General features: G+C 36.1%; 1 protein-coding gene across 1 annotated transcript in view; it reads left to right on the forward strand.

Moving 5' to 3' along the window:
• LOC114049937 (putative thiamine transporter SLC35F3) overlaps positions 1-20,934 on the forward strand; it is a 527,549-nt gene that overhangs the window by 53,615 nt on the left and 453,000 nt on the right. The window lies entirely within an intron of this gene.

The following is a 20,934-nucleotide window of genomic DNA, read 5'->3' on the forward strand; positions in this document are numbered from 1 at the left end:
TTCAACTTAGGGCTGGACTCTGAATACAGGGGGAGACAGATTTTTGTACATTAAGAACAATCAAATAAGATTAAGTAATTAAAAGGAACAATACAACATTAGGCAATCTGATTTCTAATTGGATGAAAAATTGCAAGTTGGAAGGGGGAAAGTAAACAGATACAATCCCCTGAATTCAGAAAAAAAGAGATGACTCACTCCTTAAGTATCTGTAAACAATAAAGGGGACATGGAAACAATAACTGATTGACAGTATGGGACCAGTTTTCAGATAAGACATATTGGTTGCTTGAGAAGTACAATTGTGAGAAAACTCCTTGCAGGAATCTTTGGATCTGGCTTGAGTTTCTGGTCAGCATAACCTAGGACTTTAGTTAAGAGTCTAGGTAGAGGTGGTCCAATTTGCCAGTCACAGGGGGGGTGGGTTTAAACAACTCAATAAGGTTTTTTTTTTCTAATTCCCACAATTGAATAACATTTTCTCACGAGACAGAAATTAGACTAGACCCGTAATTAAGTAGAAACTAAGCTAGTTCCAGAATTAAATCACAAGATGGAGGCAGTGTGGTTCACTCAGTTCTCACAATTAACCCTTTGCTTTCTTAATCCCCTCAATTCCCTCAGTTGAAAAGGACTTCAGTGGCTACCTAGTCTAATCCATACGTGAAAGAAATCCCTACGATAACCTACTTGACAAGTTGTCCCAAACTCTGCTTGAAGACCTCCAAGAAATGGGAACCTGCCACCTCTAGAACCAGTCCTCTATACTTTATTGTTAGGAAATCTTTATTGCCTCATTTTGCCCTTTGGCAGTTTCTACCCGTTGCTCCTATTTCTGCCCTATGGCCAAAAAGAACAAGTATACTCACTTTTTCTATGTGATAGTCAGTCAGGTACTTGAAGACAACTATCAGAGTCCCATTGAATCTTTTCTTTGCTAGGTTTAACATGTCTAGTTCATTCTTCTGATCCTCTGATCCCAAGGACTTGAGGCCCTTCAATGTCCTGGTTACCTTCCTATGGCTCCTCCCCAGTTTCCCACTGTCCTTCTTAAACTGTGGTGGTCCTAAACTGAAACAACACTCCAGATAAAGTCTCATGAGGACAGAGCACTGTGGGATGATCATCTCCCTTTTCCTCCCTTAAATTGTTTTATAATAACAATGATAATAATAATAATACGCCCATTAGTTATTTTGGCTACTATATCACACTGCTGATTCATATCATCAAAATCCACAGATCTGTCTCAATATGGCTATCTAACCACTGATTTTTGTAGCAAAGTGTTAGATATTACCCTTATCTCTACTGAATTTCATGTTGTAGATTTAGCCCAATGCTCTACCATGGGTGGGGAACCTGTGGACTGGTCACATGTGGTCTCGAAGCCGCAGGTTCCACACCCCTGCTCCAGCCCATCAAGAGCCTTTTGGATTCTAACTCAGTCATCATTTGTGTCAGCTCTTCCTCTCAGGTTTGTGCCATCTCCACATTTGCTCAGGTTACACCATCCAGGGACTTTACTCAAGTCATCAATAAAAATATTAAATAATAAAAGACTAAGCACAGAGAGTCTAGGGTACTCCCCAAGACACCTCCTGCCACATTGACGTTGAACTGTGGATTCCATGAATCCAGCTACCTAATCAATTTGGAATCCATTTGGTTTATTTTTGTCAATTCCATATCTCTCAGTCTCCTTCACAAGAATAGTATGAGGTACTTTCTCAAAGGCTTAGCTAAAATCTAGGTAAATTCTATCCACAGAATTCTCCTCATCTGCTAGCTTAGTAATCCTTTCTAAAAACAGACATAAGGTTAGTATGGCATGACCTCTTCTTAATGAGCCAGGCCAGCTCTTTGTAATCACCGCTTTCCTTTCTATATGTTTGCCAACCATCTTTAAAACGGATCTCTTCTAGAATTAATCCAGAAATAATGAAGTCTTACTCATTGGTTTATAGTTCTGCACACTCTGTCCTCTTCCCTTATTTTTTTTTTGAGACATTTGTCTTTCTTCCATTTTGTTCAACTTCTCCCAACTTTGCATTGATATTTCAGATGTTAATTAGAATAACTCATCAACCATATCTGGCAGTTCTTTTGGGACTCAAGAATGTAGTTTATATGGACAAGAGACATCAGTTCATCAAGGGAAGTTAGGTGCTGTCTTCCTATCTCCTTCCTAATTTGAGGTATCAGCTAGCTCCCAGTTAACTCATGTTCTTTCATTTTGAGTGCAGAGATCATTCTCTTTGGTAGAGAAAGCAGAAACAAGAGTTAAGGTGTCAGTTAGCACCATCTCATCCACCCCAAGCAAGGCTCCTCTTCCTTCTTTGATCCTCTTTTTTCTCCCAAATAGCTAAACTAAACAAAATCATGAATCACCAAAGTGATGTCTGCAGCAGCTGCACATAAGGCAAATTGTCTCGTTCTATAGTTGCTACTCTTCATTCACAGAATGTGAGTTGAAGGGATGAAGCCATATCATAAAACTAGTTCTTTATCAAGAATCCCTCCTCCTGATACTTAAGTGATCATTCAGCCTTTGCTTGAAGACATCCAATGACCTATAGTCCACTAACTCCAGAGGCAGCTCATTCTACTTATGGATAGCTCATTGTTTTAAAATATTTCCTTATTTCAGGCTAAAATTTTCCTTCTTGCAACTTTATCACACATAGGGGATAGGGCAATAGACCTGGGATCAGGAAGATCTGAGTTCATATCTAGGCTCAGATAATTACTTAGTTATAAGACCTTGGACAAATCACTTAACCTCTCTGTACCATATTTAGGATAATTTTTAATAATACCTACCTCACAGGGTTCTTGTAAGGATCAAGTGAATTAACATATATAAAGGACTTTGCAAACTGTAAAGCATTATGTAAATAATAGCTATCATTTGTTTTTTAGCATTCTAGGTTTCCAAGAGATGATTGTTTTCACAAAGACAAGGATACTACCTGGAGGAGCTATGATAAATGTTTTCTACTTCCTTGATTTATACATTTTGCAAGCAATTCCATGTCAACCTAAACAGATTGCCCAATACCCTATATGCATCTGTTTTTACCTTATATGAAGTAGATTGCAGCCATTCTATGATGGTAATCCCCTATTTTTGCTTCTCACTCACGGCCTGGAGAAATCCCACATTGACTTCATTGTCATCATCATCATCATCATTATTACTTCCAAACTCCATGGAAAGAAAAGCTTTCAAAATATAAAGTTCCAGGAGAGGAAATCAACCTTATGTGGCAATAAGATGAATCTCATCTTATTTCTATCACCCTATTCATGACTGGAGATGTCCCAAAGATGATTTCAATGAATCTACAGGTGATTCTTTTATTCAATAACAAAAAGCAACCATTTTACTCGCACATATAGTAGTCAGGAGAACAAAAGAACGTAATCTCTCCATCAATCTAAAATTAAAAAGAATGAGACAACAATAATAACAATCATTTTTCTGTTACTAAAGCTATCTTAAAGTTGCTTTCAGTGAATTTACAGATGATCCTCAATACTTTTATTAAATTATTTTTAAATTGTAATTTGTTTTAAAAATCATTATATCCACCTATTCAAGTAGTCCACCAAACATTAAGCATAATAGAATTATAGGATCATTTCTAGCTGAACTTTATCAAATGTAAGAGGAGAAAAATGAGAATGATAATAACTTTTATATGATACTTTAAAGTTTCCAAAGCACTTTGCACACATCATTCCAAGAAGCATTTATTAGCCACTTGTTTATATATCATGTACTGCTAGATATCCTTTCTTATAGATCCAAAATTATGTGAATTTATTCTAGAAATGTAGTTGCATACTTGCTTCTGCCCTATAGTAGCTCACACTGCTTTGAGACACTGTCAATACTCTCTACCACCACTTGGTGGCAGCAAAGTAAAAACCCATCTTGACAATTTGATCAATACCTCAAAACCCAAACTTATCTATAGATTGTAGGTCCTAGAACCTTCCTTTTATAGAACAGCCAGATTTATCTAACTATTTTATTGAGGCTACACAGTTCATGCTAAAAAGTAGTGGGGAATGGGTTTGCTGAACATGCATAGCCCAAATCCTTTGGATGCAACAGTTGAGTAAACTACATTCCAAATTCCTTCCCTCTCCATGACACAGGCACAAACTTCTCCCTCACCCTCCCCCAAGTGTCGCTCAAACATCATTACTAAGTTGGGAGCTCTTGTTGTTTATTTTCTTATTCATATCAATGATATGAATTAGGAAAGTCTGCATATGGTTATATATTTAGAGCTGGAATTGAATTTAGAGACCCTCAAGGCCAAGAAGTCATGTGATTTACCCAGGATCAAATAGTGTTTGAAGAAGGATTATTTCAACCAAGTTCAGAGTTCTGTTCACTACTTCATGCTCCCTCTCAACCCAGACTCCCACTGACAGCTAATCACATTCTTGATCCATTTACATATTAAGAGATTTCGTTCATCATCTGTCAGTCTTCAACTGGTCTTCTCTGATTTAATATTGCTATAGCCTTCTTGTGGCTATCTCCTCTTCGTGGTTAAGACCAAATGTTGGTTCCAAGGAAAAAGAACTCTATTCCCCTTTCCATCTTTAGAATTCTTCCTATATCCTTGAGATAACATGTCTATAGTAAAAAATTCTTAAAATAAAACTAGCAAGGTTGTTAAATAACATTGTGGGGGAGGTGGGTCTTTCTTTTTTATGTCCTAGGAAGCTGAAGTAGGTTCTGCTCATGCCTTGCTCTCTCCAGGTCTTAACTAGTTTAACTCCTTGGTGGCCCAGATGTCTGGGCTCGTTGGTTAAATGGAGTTAAAAACAGAAAAACAACTCAAGGAGCTATGATTTCTCTGGTCAGTGGGTCCTTTTTTCTACAGATGCCTTTGACTCTGGAGAGATAAAACTTTAGGGTGGGGGAGACAGGAGAGATGAGGATGACTATTTGGGTTTGATCTATTCTGGGCTCTACATTCAGGGGTAAGAAGTAAGAAAGGGTCATAAGCTTTCTTTCTAGGATGACCAGACTAGTTCATGACAACCAGAAAAGAGTTAGAGAAGCAGGACAAATGGTTTTATCTTGTTATAAAAATTATACAATCAGGGCTCTAGAACTTGAATGTTCCAAAGTATGGTCGGAGTACCGGAGAATTAAGAATGCCAGTAACTCAGACTTATGTTTGGTGACTTCTGGAAGAAAGAGTAGTCCAGACAGGTCCATGTATATATGGAAGAAAGTATTCTGTATTTAACCAGAAGACCTGATTTAAATCCTAGTTCTTCTTACTAGTTGTGTTACTTTTAAGTTACTTAACCTCTCTAGGGCTCAGTTTCCTTATGTATAAAATCAGGGTGTTGACGATATCTAATGCACCTTCCAGCCATAACTCCATGACCATGGAGGTGGGGTGTGAGGGAGGGAACTGCCATTTTATTGGTATTCATTATGGTAGATTGAATTCAATCAATTGCCCTAGTATTCTTATTCAGCACTGTCCATTTGATTGCCACCATTATGAGATCTGCATTGACATTGCAGTGGGTGGTATTTTATAACTAGCACCTCATTTGCCAATGCAGAAGCTACTTTTTTTTTTCTTTTCTAGTGGCATTCAGGAAGGCAAATTGAATTAAGAAAGGGGGGAAGGGAGAATACGCAGTTATACAACATCCATTATGTGCCAGACACTGTGCTAAACATTTTATAAATATTATCTCACTTGATCTTCACAACAACCCTGTGAGGTAGGCACTGTTATGATCTCCATTTTATAGTTGAGGCAAGCAGAGGGCAAATGACTTGTCTAGGGTCACACAGCTAGTAAATGTCAGTCCAGATTTTAACTCAGATCTTTATGACTACAGGCCTGGTGCTCTATCTAACTAAGTAGGTGCACCACCTAACTGCCTCAATATTTTGAGTGCCCTAATATTCTTATCAACCACTATTCATTTGATTCCCACCAGTATGTCTTGCGTCAACCTTGCAGTGGGTGGTAGTTTTATAAGTAGCACCTCATTTACCAATGTACAGGCTACCATTTTCCTTCACTTCAAAGAAAGCTTGGTAATGTTCCCTTGGTCCTCTTTCACAGTAATTATGTGGAATATTTCACACAAATCAGAAGGAAATGCTATTTACATTAGAGATGCTAGCAAAAGCTGGTTCCTCCTTATCTTTGTAAAGCAGTAAAATAACTGGGGGGTATACAAATGGTTAAAGGGCTGTTTTTGAGAAAATAGAACATTACTGTGAATCCAATTTTACTTGATAGAATGGATCCTTTGGGATATCAAATGTACTTGAATATTTAGTTAGGAAATATTTTTCCGGTTTAAATAAATTGTGTCTGTGTTTCTGGGGCAAGCAATGGACTGAGGATTTGGGGACTCCCAAGGTCACATCTCTCAGCTTTATCAATGATTTATTGTTTGGCTTTGCGAATATTTTGTACTTTACCTCAGTTTTCTTCAGTGAAAAACTGAAGGGTAACCATCCATGTTAAATAGTTAAGGAAGAACTTCAAAATTTATTTATAAATCTCTGCAAATAGAAAAAAAATATAACAATAACGTTAACAACAAACCTAAACTTAACTGTCCCAGAGTCCAAAAATTGTCCAAGATTTCTAGGATGACCAAGTTCTGATGACCTATATAATCACCTCAAAACTAACTTAAATTTTGTTTTTCAAGGAAGATTTACTTAATGAGTAAGAATAGTGTCATTATACCTTCTTTTATTTCGTTTATACTTTATAAAGTGAAAAGATATTAAATAAGATGCAAGTGAATAGATATTAAATAAGACTCCTTCCTAAGTCTTAACTGCTTTTATTCTTACCTCTTTTCTCTTTATAGCCTTTTACTTGGCTTTACAAAGGCATACTCTCCTCTTTTCACTCACCTATTTAACACTGATGGCTGAACCCATGAGACAGTTTGACCCTCAGCTCCAACTCCACCTAATTTCTGCGTAAGAAATCCTGTCACAAAGGTATATAAAACCATGTACAGTCTTTGAACCAGCAATGACACTACTTGGTCTGTTTTCCAAAGAGTTAAAAAAGAAAAGGCAAAAAATTGGACATTAAGGAGATACTCATTAATTGGGGAATGGCTGAACAAGTTGTGGTATAGGATTGTGTTGGAATACTATTGTACTATAAGAAAAGATGAGCAGGATGCTCTCAGAAAAAAACTGAAAAGATTTACATAAACTGATACAAAATGAAATGAAATCAGGAGAACATTGTATTCAGGAGCATGATGATTGCATCATATTGCATGATGATTGGCTATGAATGACTTAACTATTCTCAGCAATACAATGATGCAAGACAATTCCAAAGGATTTTTGAAGAAAATTGCTATCCACTTCCAGAGAAAGGACTTATGGAGTCTGAATGAAGATAGATGCATACTTTCTTTTTTGTTTTCTTTATTTTTCTTGGGGTTTTTTTTGTCTGTTTTTTTCACATGACTAATATGGAAATATGTTTTGCAAAACATGACTGCACATGTATAACCTTTATCAAATTGCTTGCCTTCTCAAGGATGAGGGAGGGCAAAGAGGGAGGGAGGAAATTTGGAGCTCAAAAACTTTAAAAAATGAATGTTAAAAGTTATTTTATAGGTAATTGGGGGAAATAAAATATTAAATTAAAAAATAAAAAGAAATCCTGTCACTGACTTCCCAGAGCTAATCACAAGGGACAAAGCTTTCCTACAGAGCCAGCAAAATCCTACTTCTTCCCAATGTTTCTTTAACTTTTCCTATGGCTGTCTTCTCTAGTATTTGCTTAGTTCAAATCCTTCTCCCCTAATAACATAAGCCTGGGGAAGGAAACTCTTTGCTTTGGAGAGCATCAAACTCTGGTTTGTCTCTCTCATTCATTCTTCTGAAAGTGGTATTCTAGGTAGGCAGCCAAGTAGCACAGTGTATATGTGCTGGACTAGGAGTTAGAAGATCTGAGTTTAAATCCTGCTTCATACCTTTACCAGCCGTGTAACCTTGAGAAAGTTGCTTAACTTCTCTCACCCTTAGTTTCTCCATATGTAAAATAGGGATAATAATATCACCTACCCACTGGGTTGTTGTGAAGATCAAATTGTTACTGTTCATCCTTCATTTTCAAAGAAGACCAATGACTCACTGGGCAATGTCTTGACTTGCACATGAATTGGATTTAAGTGAAGCAGAGTTGCTCAAAGTTGTCAGCATCACTCTCTCTCCAGAATCATGGAAGTCCAGTGGTAAGACAAAAGGCAGGATGACTGGCAATGGCCCAGGATGCAGTGGATGACCTTTGTGTCTTCGATGTCTGACCAAATTCTAATGGCCCCACAGCACCTGCTTTAGCCACTCTCATGGCCATTGGAACAAATTATTCTCATCTGCCTGTTCTGCCAGGGGGAATTCTTCACATGCTTGAGGCAGACATTCCCCTAATTCACTGACAATTTTGAGGTCTGTTGGTTACCCTCAACCTGGTTTAGTCTATCTGCCAAAATGATTTTAAGAACATCAAATAATGAGAGAATAAATATAAAGCATTTTGCAACCTTTAAAGTACTGTATGAATTTGAGGTATTACTATTGTTACAACCTTGACAATGTTGACCTGGTAGGCATTTTCCCCCAATGTAGTCATAGCTTGATGAAGTCTTTTGCTTTCCAGAAGTTCCATGTTCTTAGACTCACGTCTTAATCTCATGTCTCGTGTCACTATCATGTCACTCAGCACTACTAGATTATTAACTGTTGTTCTCTCACCAGTCAGAAAAGTCACAGAAAAGATTTTTAGCCTTAGAGGTTGGAAGAGAACCAAGGAATTTTCTAACCAGCAACCCAGCTGGGCAGGATTCTTTTCTGTCACATAATAGGATTATATGCCTAAAGATCATATAGCAATCAAAGTTGAATTGTGTACTTCTTGTTTGTACTTCACCCTTAACTTATGAATATGAAAATCTGCTTGATATCATCTTTTCTATATGAAAATAAGTTAGAATGTTTGCATTCTTCAGCTTCTGCTAACTGCCAGCTTCAATACAGAATCTCTGTCAATCCATCCACACTGCTTTACTTCTAACCGTCTTCGGGCAACAAAGTCCCACTTCATGGTCTTGGAAAACTGAGGAATATTTATAAGGCTTTTCAAAGTGCACCATTTGTTTATACTAACTTGATAACTTTTTTATTCTAAGGGTGACTTTATAAAACAGATTTTCTTTCAAGATTTCTATAATGAACACTCTCTCTCACACACATATATATCTTTCTATAGACAGGCTTTTTTTTTGTCTCCCTCTCTCTCTCTCTCTCTCTCTCTCTCTCTCTGTGTATATATATATATATATACACACACATCTTTTTATGCCTATATCTCTATGTCATATACATTTATATGACTATCTATAGATCTAAGTCTATCTATCTATCCATGTAATATAAAATGAAAGGCAATCTCAAGTCTTAGAAAGAAGCCACCAGCAGTGAAGGTGGGATTGGGATTGGGATGATATATATAATATATATATGTATGTATGCATATGTATATGTATATATATATATATAGAAAGAGAGAGAGAGATGCTAGAAATCTAGAGATAGACACATATCTATTTGTTGTTAAGTCATTTTTTTCAGTCATGTCCAACTCTTTGTGACCCAATTTGAAGTTTTCTTGGCAAAGATATTGAAGTGGTTTGCCATTTCCTTCTCCAGCTCATTTTACAAATGAGAAACTGAGGCAAAAAAATTAAGTGATTTGCCCAGGGTCACATAGCTAATAAGTGCCTGAAGCCAGAGTTAAACCCAGGTCTTGATTTTATAGCTAGTGCCTTATGCCTTGCACCATGCTATGCTGATTCTCTGTTTTCTAAAGCACCTAAAATAGCATAAGATACTAGGATATAAAGCTGGAAGGGGCTTCAGAGATTATCCAGGTGCAGGAAAACAGGTTTCAATTTGATAAAAGGACAAACTTCTTAACATTAAAGCTGTATCTATGTGAAATAAGCTGCCTCCACTGGGTTTCTCTTCTCTAGATCAACTTGTCAGTGGCAAAATTCTTGTTTGAGTGTGGATTGGATTAGATGGTATCTGAGGTCCCTCCCATCTTTAACTGTGATTTTGTGACTTCTGAAACCACCTTTTATCAGAAAAAAATAGAACTGATATTTTACTTTAAGAACAAGGTATTTTTCCTTTAGTCTACAGAGGTCAGAAAAAATTTCTAAATTAAGTATTGTTCATTTAAAATTAATTTACAGATATCATGGCTGATAATTTCTAAAGCTATTTTTATACTATATATTTAAGGACAACTGTTTAACTTAGCTTTCTTCTGTTGCTGTTTTGTTCTTTGAGAGCTCTACCTATTATTTCATGGGAAAAGAACTCACAGTGTGAAAACTCCTCCCTTCCTCACTCATACAGATGTGTAACTTCAAGTCTTAGAAAATTAGCTGTGGAACTCAGAGATTTAGTGATTTGCCCTTAGTCCCGCAGCTAGTATAGTGTCAGAGATAAGACTTGAAGCCAGCTTTTCATGATCTGAAGGGCAGCCTTCTATGCTCTAGACCACATTGCCTCTCAACATTTCAGATCCACCATCTATGACTTTTTAGAGATCCTTCTTAAACGTAATAGTATTTTCAGTTCTTATAATCTGGTATTCCATATATTGACTACCCACTGTAAATGTAAAATCTCATATGAATGGTGGTTTTAGTGGGGATGCTTCCCAGGTCAAGTTCATATACTAACATCAGAAATTTCAAGAGAAAATAAAATGATTTCACAGAATATCTTTCCTTAAAAAGCCAGTCACACATACAGTAGATATCTTTAAAGTTTAGATGGACTGTCTACTCTCCTTTTCAATTAATAAAAATTTACCAAGCTGCATATAATGGAATTCTAAAAAGCTTTTCATGTCATGTAAAAGAGAAAAATACACTAGAATACAAAAATTCCATATGGTATCTATCCATTAATTGTGTATGGTTTCTTTTCAGCATCTGTTTGTATTGAAGTGAGTTGAATATTTACAGTCTAAGACAGCACATGAATTATTTAGTTACCTAGGCTTTTATCTGAAGATTCTATAAAAATTGAATTAGCATTTTAAAAAATTACAAATATGCACTTATTTTGAAAGGTTAGGAATAGGAGACCATTTTAATTAAAACCTTATCATTATAGATACTCTTTTATTTACACAGAAACACTTGTTGAAAATGAATAGCAGGAAATAGTAATAGCAGGAATAGAGAAATGACTATCAAAACATTGAGAAGTTTACAGTATAGAAAATTCAATAAAAGAGCTAGTAATAGAACCCACAAGCACAGATGTCAATGCACAAATGCACAAAGTACAGTCAATGACTAAGCTAATCTTGTGTATGACAGAGGAGACACATTTTGTTTCATAAGGATCACTGATGAATAAAACTATGAAACAGGATCAATAACATAGATTCATACATTCATATGTAATATTAGATTTACATACATGCATTGCATACTATCAAGATAAAATCATGTTAGCAAACATAAGAATGGTGGGAAGAGAGGATTGATAGAAAGCAATAAAGTAAAGATCAATAGGGGCAGAAATAGAAGTGATATTGTCATCAGAATATGCTGAAAATCACCTCAACAAAAAGAAGAAATAGGTAATGAGTTAAGGAAACAGTTCATGATTGTGACACAGAGGTGATAGTAATTGAGGAGACTTAATTATCCCAATAGTTGCTGGAACTCTCTGCCCAAAACTGAGTAGCTAATAATTTCCTAATTTTCCTTAATAACACTTTTACTCTTCAAAATATGGAGAAACCAATAAGAGGAACAGCTGCCCTAGTTCTGATACTCACCAACAGTGAGGACCTTGTTGTAGGAGTGCAAATTATTGGAAATATTGGGAGGGGGGAGGTAGTGACCATGCCATCTTAAAATTTGTTTTAGAGGAGGAGTGGAAAGCTTAAAGTAATCTAATATGCATCCTAGACATTTTGGAGAGCATATTTCAAGGGGTTCAAACTTTGTTGTTTATTTAAAAGGAATAGCAAGTTGTACATAGTAGATTTTCAGTGTCATGTTCAATTCATCTTTTTATTATACTATGTTAGGGAAATGCTTATTTTATTCCATAAATTAAAAATATTTTTTAAAAAAAGAATAGATAGTATCTTGTGGTCTAAAATTCTATAGGGAAAGTCAATCCAGGAGAAATGGGAAATTCTCAAGATTCCCCTATTCTCAAGATTCACCTGAGGAGGAAATATGTATCAATAGAAAGATATTGGTGTGCTGCAAACAATTTAGAACATATAGATTATTTTCCTTTTTCCCTAATCATCTTTGCAAATAGACCTACTAGTGGTATTGCTCAGTGATGTCCTCAATTATTCAGGTTTTTAAAAAACATGAACAAAAAATAGAAAAAAAGTTCAACGGTGAGGAATTTGAAGATAAATATACAAAATATGGTATGGACCTCTAAGGATAGTGACAGAAATGCTAAGGCCTATATGAAGAACCTAAAAATGTAAAGGAAATGTTGGAAGTTATGTCAGAGGTTGTATTTCTAGCATAACTCTGAGAGTACTGGATCATTTCCATGCTCAAATAAGGCATGAGAGGAGAACTTTTAGGAGAGGGAAATGTATACATTGTATAGTACACATATATGTACATATATTATAGTAAGTTATTAATATTTTCCTGAGAAGTATGTGTCTCTTTTTCTAGAGGTCCTTGAGATGCTTGGCCCTAGGAGTAGGATGTCATATTTAGTCTCAATAAAAGCTCACATTGCTTTGGTTTCGAAGTTAAGTGCATCCAAAACTTGCATGGGAATTAGAGTGGTTATAAAATTAATTTAATACTTTTTAACTCCAGTTTGATAATCATCCTTAGAATGATTTATGCAGCAGTGATATAAAGCATTTCAGGGAGTGGCTGAGGAAGATCTTTATCTTCCCTCCTACCTTGGGTGGGAGGTAGATTAATACCAATTGGGAGGCTCAATCAGGAAATGTTAGAGGAATTGTTTCGAGGGTATAAATAAAGGCAGTATAATTCAACCCAGAGGATGGTGAGGACATCATTTAGAGGAAATTGAGTCCCTGGTACTTTACAGTAGGAGTGGTTTCCATTAAGACATGGAGTAGAATGAAATTCCATGTGTGCAAAACCCTACCAAAACTTGACTCATGGAATAATAGCATTAAAGGAAGAATATTTGGCCTTAGATGGAGGACAGACAGGAGTTTGAACTTCCCAACGTTATTTGAAGAAGAATCCCAACTGTCCCCAACAACTTGGTTATCTCGGCAACATGTAAATCTTTTTCCCCTTAGTCAGCTAACTGTGGCCCCTTTAAATGTAGTTTCATCTGTAATCTGATTTGGTTTACCTATAAAGTCTATTTAACTAGATTTCTTTCTTTAAGGGGTGCATGAGATTATGATTCTATTTAACTAAAAGTTTGTTCAACTTTTATGACATTGATGGAAGCATGGGATTATGAATCTGTTCCTTATTTAATTTTATAGACTGAAAGAATGTATGAGATTGCAATATGTGAAAGAATTTGTTTCTCTATCACTCTGATGTAATTTTGCCTACACAAGCTTGCTAATCTTATTTCTTCTGAATCCTGAACCTGTGCTTAAGCATAATAAAACCTAGGTTTTTGACTATATAATTTCTGTGTTGTGATAGATTTATTTTGGCCACAGTTACCTACCACACAAACTCAAAAAGAAGATATTCCTCCCATAATAAGTTACAGGACTGTTATTAGGAACCCTAAAAGAGCTTTATAAAGGTGAGTTAGTGTTAGAGTGAGATGATGAAGAGAAAAACAAATTTGAAACTTTTATGTCTCTAGACGTATCCTTTGAAGGTACTTAGTATCCACACCCTAGGTGACAAAGTCCAGGTCTGTTTATGTGAGCATCTCTGACATAAACTTTGGCATGTCAGTGAGTGACCTAATTAGCTTAACTTTTTTCTTTCTCTTAGCAGGATTTTAGCAATGTATTTTCTGAAGTGCTCTTAAAGCAATTGGGAAATATTTGAATATTGTTACCAGGGAAGTGTTAGACAATAGACAGATATATCTAAAGTGTACTTAGATAGATATATCTAAGTGTACTTTAAAGCATTTCAAGATTTTCTAAAGTTGTGGTTTGGACGTTGCATACATCTATGTTGATACTATAATTTCTACTAAGAAAGGAATTGGAATGGTTTCCTATGATGAAGAGTATTATGTCAAGGACTGACATTTATGGTTTTCATTGTTACTATACATTTTTAGTGATATGGCTCAAAAGAGTTAGCCAGACCTGAAAAGGTGCCATAGGCAGACAAAGTGTCTTGGTGTCGAGAAGACATGAGTTCATCAATCCTGCTATCCTATCAAATCATCATCAGGGGAAAATCTATGATGTGGAGATTCTTGTGGTTAAGTCCAAAGTCTTTATAATGAGTGACTTGGAAGACAACTGTTATCTCACTGTGGACAGTCTTCCATTTCAAGTACCAATTGTCTTGAGGATGATTTTGGAAGATGTTAATGCACTTGTAGGGGACTATGTGATGGAAACAACTTTTGCAAAAGTTATAGAGGCTATAACTAAAACTCTAAAACTTTTTTAAACATGTACTCTATAATGTGATAAGCAGCTATACTTCAGAGAAAACTAAGACCTCGTAATGTGTAACCAAAAAGGATTATAATAAATCATTTGTTATTCAGTCAAAAAGAAGAAGGAGGAGGAGGTGAAGATGGAGAGGAAAAAGAAGAGGAAGAAGAAGAGAAGAAGGAGGAGGAGGAGGAGAAAAAGAAGAAGAAGAAGAAGAAGAAGAAGAAGAAGAAGAAGAAGAAGAAGAAGAAGAAAAAGACATGCATTCTAATCCTGCCTCAAACACTTACCAGAAGTATAAGTTTGGGCAAGTAACTTAAACTCTTCCTCAATTTTTTAAAATATTATTTAATATTTTATTTTTCCTAATTACATGTAAAAACAATTTAATATTCTTTTTTTTTCAAATTTTGAATTCCAAATTCTCTTCCTCCCCTTACCACCCCACATTGAGAAGTAATTTGACATAGGTTATACATGTGTAGTCATGCAAAACACATTTCCATGTAAATCATTCTGTGAAAGAAAACAAAGACAAAAAAAAAGAAAGCAAAGAAAAAGTATCTTTGATCTGTATCCAGGCTCTACCATTTCTTTCTCTGGAGATGCTCTGTCTCAGTTTTCTCATCTGTAAAATTAGTATAATAATAACATCTACCCCTCAAAGTAGTTGTAAAGATCAAATGAGATAATATATGTAAGATACTTTGCAAACCTGAAATGCTAGTTTTTATTAAAAGGAAACATTTTCAGCCTAATCAATTCAAACTAGCAAACATTTGTTAAATGTCTATTGTGTGTAAAGCATTGTGCCAAGACCTGGGAAATTCATCTTCAATGAGCTCACAATTTAGTAGGGGAGTAGAACAAATGTACAAATATCTATAATATAAAGAAAATGGACAATAAATTCAGTATGGCACCATGGAAAGAATATTGGATTTTGTATTAGATGACCTGAGTTTGAACTTTAGCTCTGGTATTCAATACCTGTATGACATGTTATATTAACTTTATGGCCTGTTTCCACATTTACAAATTAAATTATGGAGGACAGGGAAGGAACTAGGTAATATCTAAGGTTTCTTCCAGTCTAAAAGTTCATGATCTTATAAACAAAGTAAGGACTGAGCAGGGAAAGATTGAGTCTGACTAGGAGAATCATGGAAGATATAGCATGGTATATGAACCAGATCTTAAAGGGACCTGGTATATGAACAACTGAAGATGGGGGAGGAGGGAATCCAAGGGTAAGGAGTAGCATGGGTAGAGGCTGGGAGAACAGAGATAGCTGGAGATGCTGATCCTGGGCATGGTGAATAATAAGTTTAGGAGTAGCAAAGAATCTGAGGGACTCAAGTGAGATGAGGTCGGAAAGGTAAGATGGCTGCCTTCCACAGCTCTCTAGCTAAAGCTCTGTCTGCTAAACCAATCCATGAATTAATCTGCACTGCTACTACTGCATCTGTTGTCATTTCAGCCAGATGCCAGTTGAACAATTAGTAGTTCAAGCTACAAACCCAGTCTCTAATTGTACCTCCCAGGATGATTCAGCTTTTCAGCCTGTCGCTCCCCAAAATGAATCAGCCTGAAATACTTCAAGCATTTGCATCATTCAGACATTCTTCTAGTTGCCTAGTGATCACAGTGAAGAAGGTAAATACAATGGTACTTCTGGATGGATGTTGTTAATACTTAATTGTCAAAATAAAGCTCTAACAAAGATAATCAGGTTGTTCTTTTGCTTAAGTGCCTGACCTGAAGTGAAATGCTGACTCCCGTGAGTGGGTCTGGAGTGAGAGATTCAAGGAAAGAACTCTGATGCCACACTGATCTTTTCATTTTTTCTGAACTTGTTTTATTTTTTTTAACATTTCTATTTAAAATTTTGAGTTCCACATTTTCTCTCTCCCTGAGACAGTAAGCAATCAGATATAGGTTATACATGTGCAATTATGTAAAACATTTTCATATTTGTTATTTTGTACAAGAAGACTCAAATGAAAGAAAAAAATGAAAGAAAGTGAAAAATAACATGTGTCAGTCTGTTGTATTCAAACAGTATCAGTTCTTTGGAGGTGGATACTATGCTTCATCATTAGTCCTTTGAGATTGTCTTGGATCTTTGCATTGCTGAGAATAGTTAAATCATGCCCAGTTCTTCATCGAACAATATTGCTGTTAACTGTGTACAATGTTCTCCTGGTTCTGTTCACTTCAGTGAACATACATCAGTTCATATAAGTCTTTCCAGGTTTTTGTGAAATCACCCTGCTTGTCATTTCTTATAGCACAAAAATATTCCATTACAATCATATACTACAGCTTGTTTAGCCATTTCCCACTCAATGGGTATCCCTTCAATTTCCAATTCTTAGTCACCACAAAATAACACTGTTATAAATATTTTTGTACAAATAGGTCCTTTTCCCTTTTTTGGATGTCTTAGTGATATAGATCTAGCAGTGGTATTTCTGGATCAAAGGGTATGCACAGTTTTATAACCCTTTGGGCATAGCTTCAAAATGTTCTCCAGAATGGTTGGATTACTTCACAACTACACCAACAATGCATTAGCAACCCAGTTTTCCCACATCCCCTCCAACATCCAACATTTTCCTTTTTTGTCCTATTAGCCAATCTGATAGGTGTGAGGTGGTACCTCAGAGTTGTTTTAACATACATTTTTCTAATCAACAGTGATTTAGAGCACTTTTTATATGATTATAGATAGCTTTGATTACTTTGTCTGAAAACTACCTGACCATTTATCCTTTGATAAATTTATCATTTATCATATCCTTTAACCATTTATCAATTGGGTAATGACTTGTATTGTTATAAATTTGACTCAGTCCTCTATACACTTGAGAAATGATGCCTTTATCAGTGATACTTGATACAAAATTTTTTCCCAGTTTTCTGCTTTCCCTATAATTTTGGTTACATTAGTTTTGCTTGTGCAAAATTTAATTTTATATAAACAAAATTATTTATTTAGTCTTGTTTTATTTATTCTCTTATAATGTCATTGTTTACTGTCACATGCAACTTTCTAATTGTTTCTCAAGTGCATTGGGAAAGAAAGGAAAGATACAAGCATTTATTAAGCCCCAACTATGTGCCAAACACTGTGCTAAGCAATTTACAAATATTATCTAATTTATCCTTACAATAGCCATGTGAGATAGGTGCTATTATTTTATTCATTTTATAGCTGAGGAACTGAGACAGATAAATGTTAACTAACTTGCCCAGGGTTACACAGCTAGTACATGTCTGAGGTCAGACTCAAGTCTTCCTACCACTCTACTGTGTGATCTCACTGTCTCTCATAGGTTCATAGATATAAAATTGGAAGGAACCTTAAATGCAATTTCATACAGCCCCCATTTTACAGAAAAAAAAAAAACCTGAGGCACAGAGAGGTTAAATGATTTCTGCAAGGTCAAACAGACATTAAACAAAAAAGGTAAGATTCAAACTAGATTGAATGATTTCAAATCCAGTACTCTTTCTACTATAACATGATGCTGTCATTCCATGTAGGTTATAAACATCTTGGGGACAAGGTCTGTTGTTGTCTTTTGGCATTAAAGAGGACCAAAATGACATCATGATATTGAGGTCAATGTATAATATGTCCTGATCAAACCAATATGAGCTCAAAAGACTCTACCATGGGTATGGCACAAATAGTCACTATGACCATTTGGGAGGGAGACATCTCTAAATTTGTTCATTTCATGTTTCTTTGGAGCTACTACAATTCTGCTTTGCTTATATAGCACAGCGCCTTCCTTGTTGTGGTCATTCCATGCTGGGTAGTCTTGTGCCAGTGTCTTCTATGTCTCATAATAAATACCACAGTTCTTCAAGAGAGACCCTGAAAGTGTCCTTGTATCACTTCTTCTGACCTCCACATGAGCACTTACTTTGTGTAAGTTCTTGAGTGAAGACAAGGTCTAAATATAGTGGAAAGAGCACTAGTTCCGTTGTCAAAGGATTTCTGATACTACCTGTGTAAACATCAGCAAGTCACTGAACTTCTGTAGGTCTCAGTTTCCTCATCTGTAAAATTGGAGGTTAGACCAGATGATTTTTGACATCTCTTCCAACCCCATGATCTCATAATTCACAGAGTTGGTCACTGTAGGCACTTTAAAAATATTTATCCATTGCCTGATTCATTTTAGATTGGGAGCCATCTGATGGATGCAAGCTTTGACCTGGCTTCTTTTTGGGAGGGTGCTACTTTGGAAAGACTGAGAATGATGGAGAGTCAAGCAGAAGACTAGAGGGCTTGTGGGTAGGAAGTATGGCTGAGCAGAAGAGACTATGCAAAGCTGGAGTAATCAAGAAGCCTTGCTTGCTTCTCCCAGCTAGGAGGAAGGTCTTTATAATTCATTGGTATGTCCTAACTCCAGCACACAACCCTACCTCCCCATGATAATAGCAGATAATAGCCAAAAAGAAAAGACAGGTGGTTCACAGAATCTAATGATGCAGAAAGGTCACCCTGTCTTCATCCTCTAATGATGCCAAGTGTGTATAGGATATCCCTTCTCCTTTGACAGGAATGAGAACAGCTTCTGCCTCTTCATAATAAAGCAATAAAAACAGAAAGAGTTGCTAGTCCTTTATCCCAAGCCCTTTCTTTTTGCTCATATGGAAACTTTCTAAATATTCACTTTCAGTCCATCCATATACAGGAGTGGGAAACCTGTGGCCTCAAGGTCACATGTGGCCCTCTAGGTTCTCAAGTGCGGCCCTTTGATTTGGATTCAGTCAAGGGGCCACAGCTGAGGACCTAGAGGGCCACATGTGGCCTCGAGGCCACAGGTTCTCCACCCCTGAATTCTAAAACCTGTCCTGTCCAAATTTCTCAGCAGAATTTATTGAGCATTAGATAACATAGTTTCTGACATAGAGACTTTGATAGTTTAACAATTAACAGGATACATTTTTAAAAGAACAGAAAGAATAGTGTACTAAAAACAATATTTGGGTTGTTTTTTTTTTTTTAACCAGACTTGTGATTTCATCAGTGTGGGAAACTCAATATAAAGAACTTCCTCTCCCAATGCAGATATTCACCTGCTCTTGTCTTAAAAAGTTTCCTGGAAAAAAAAAAAGTTTCCTGGAACTAAGAGGTTAAGTGACTTGACCAGGGTCACCCAGCCAGTATATATCAAAGATGGAATTTGAACCCAGTTCTTCCAGACTTGACTACCCAGTACAATATGCTGCTTCTCAAAAACCAATTATTGTTCCACATGATTGCTGGGGAGTCAGATAGGATTTATTTATGGGTGCTTCATGAAGGGAGTGCTTGCTGGTACATGCAGGGAAAAGACACCAGTTTGGTGGAAAGAAGCTAGAAGGGCAAGCTCAGCCATGGGGAATCAATGAAAGTTGGGAAACCGGAGTGAGCAAAAATTGTGATGAGATTGATAAATTTTTGCTTAGGTTGAGCACTGTTCCCTTCTACATATTCATCTGAGGGTCATTTATTATCCATGAAATGCCAGGTAGGCCTCCAGCTTCCATCTGAGTTAAGACTGATTGCAGATCTTTGATCTGGGGAAGCTGCTTTAATTTATGGTATATAGAGTCAGCCAAATAGTCACCATTTCGGAGTCATTTTCAAAGCTCTCCTAACAGCTAGAAAATAGATGCTTTCCTTTTAAAAAATGTTGCCAGCACTAGAAGAAAAGAACAATTTAGAGATTCCCTACTTACCTCTAGAATAGGAAATACCTAACTCAGAGCTGATTTGCAGTTCATTCGCTTCCCTTTTCAATATTCTAACATAAGGCTTAGAATCTTTGAGTTTACCTTGAGAGCTCCTCTAGTCCATTCTCAGCATAAAGGTGGGACTACATATACACAAATCATCAGCAGTGAAGGTGTTATCTATCCCTTCTTATTTACTAAGATCAATTGTCTGCATTCTCTTATTTTCCAGGCAGTTTTTGAGTGACTGAATTATATGGCCTTGGGCTGGAAAGGGTGTTTCAAATAGACTTTAACTTACCTGCATTGGGGATATTTTGACTAGCAGGGAGGAGTTTCTACAGTGAAAATATTATTCTGACCACCTTTAAGAAAAATTAAAAAGAAAAGAATAAGAGTAAGGAAAGAAGAAGAAGAAGAAGAAGAAGAAGAAGAAGAAGAAGAAGAAGAAGAAGAAGAAGAAGAAGAAGAAGAAGAAGAAGAAGAAGAAGAAGAAGAAGAA

The sequence above is a fragment of the Vombatus ursinus genome, unplaced genomic scaffold (genome assembly GCF_900497805.2).
Source record: "Vombatus ursinus unplaced genomic scaffold, bare-nosed wombat genome assembly UNPS02014798.1, whole genome shotgun sequence".
NCBI classification, from domain to species: domain Eukaryota; kingdom Metazoa; phylum Chordata; class Mammalia; order Diprotodontia; family Vombatidae; genus Vombatus; species Vombatus ursinus.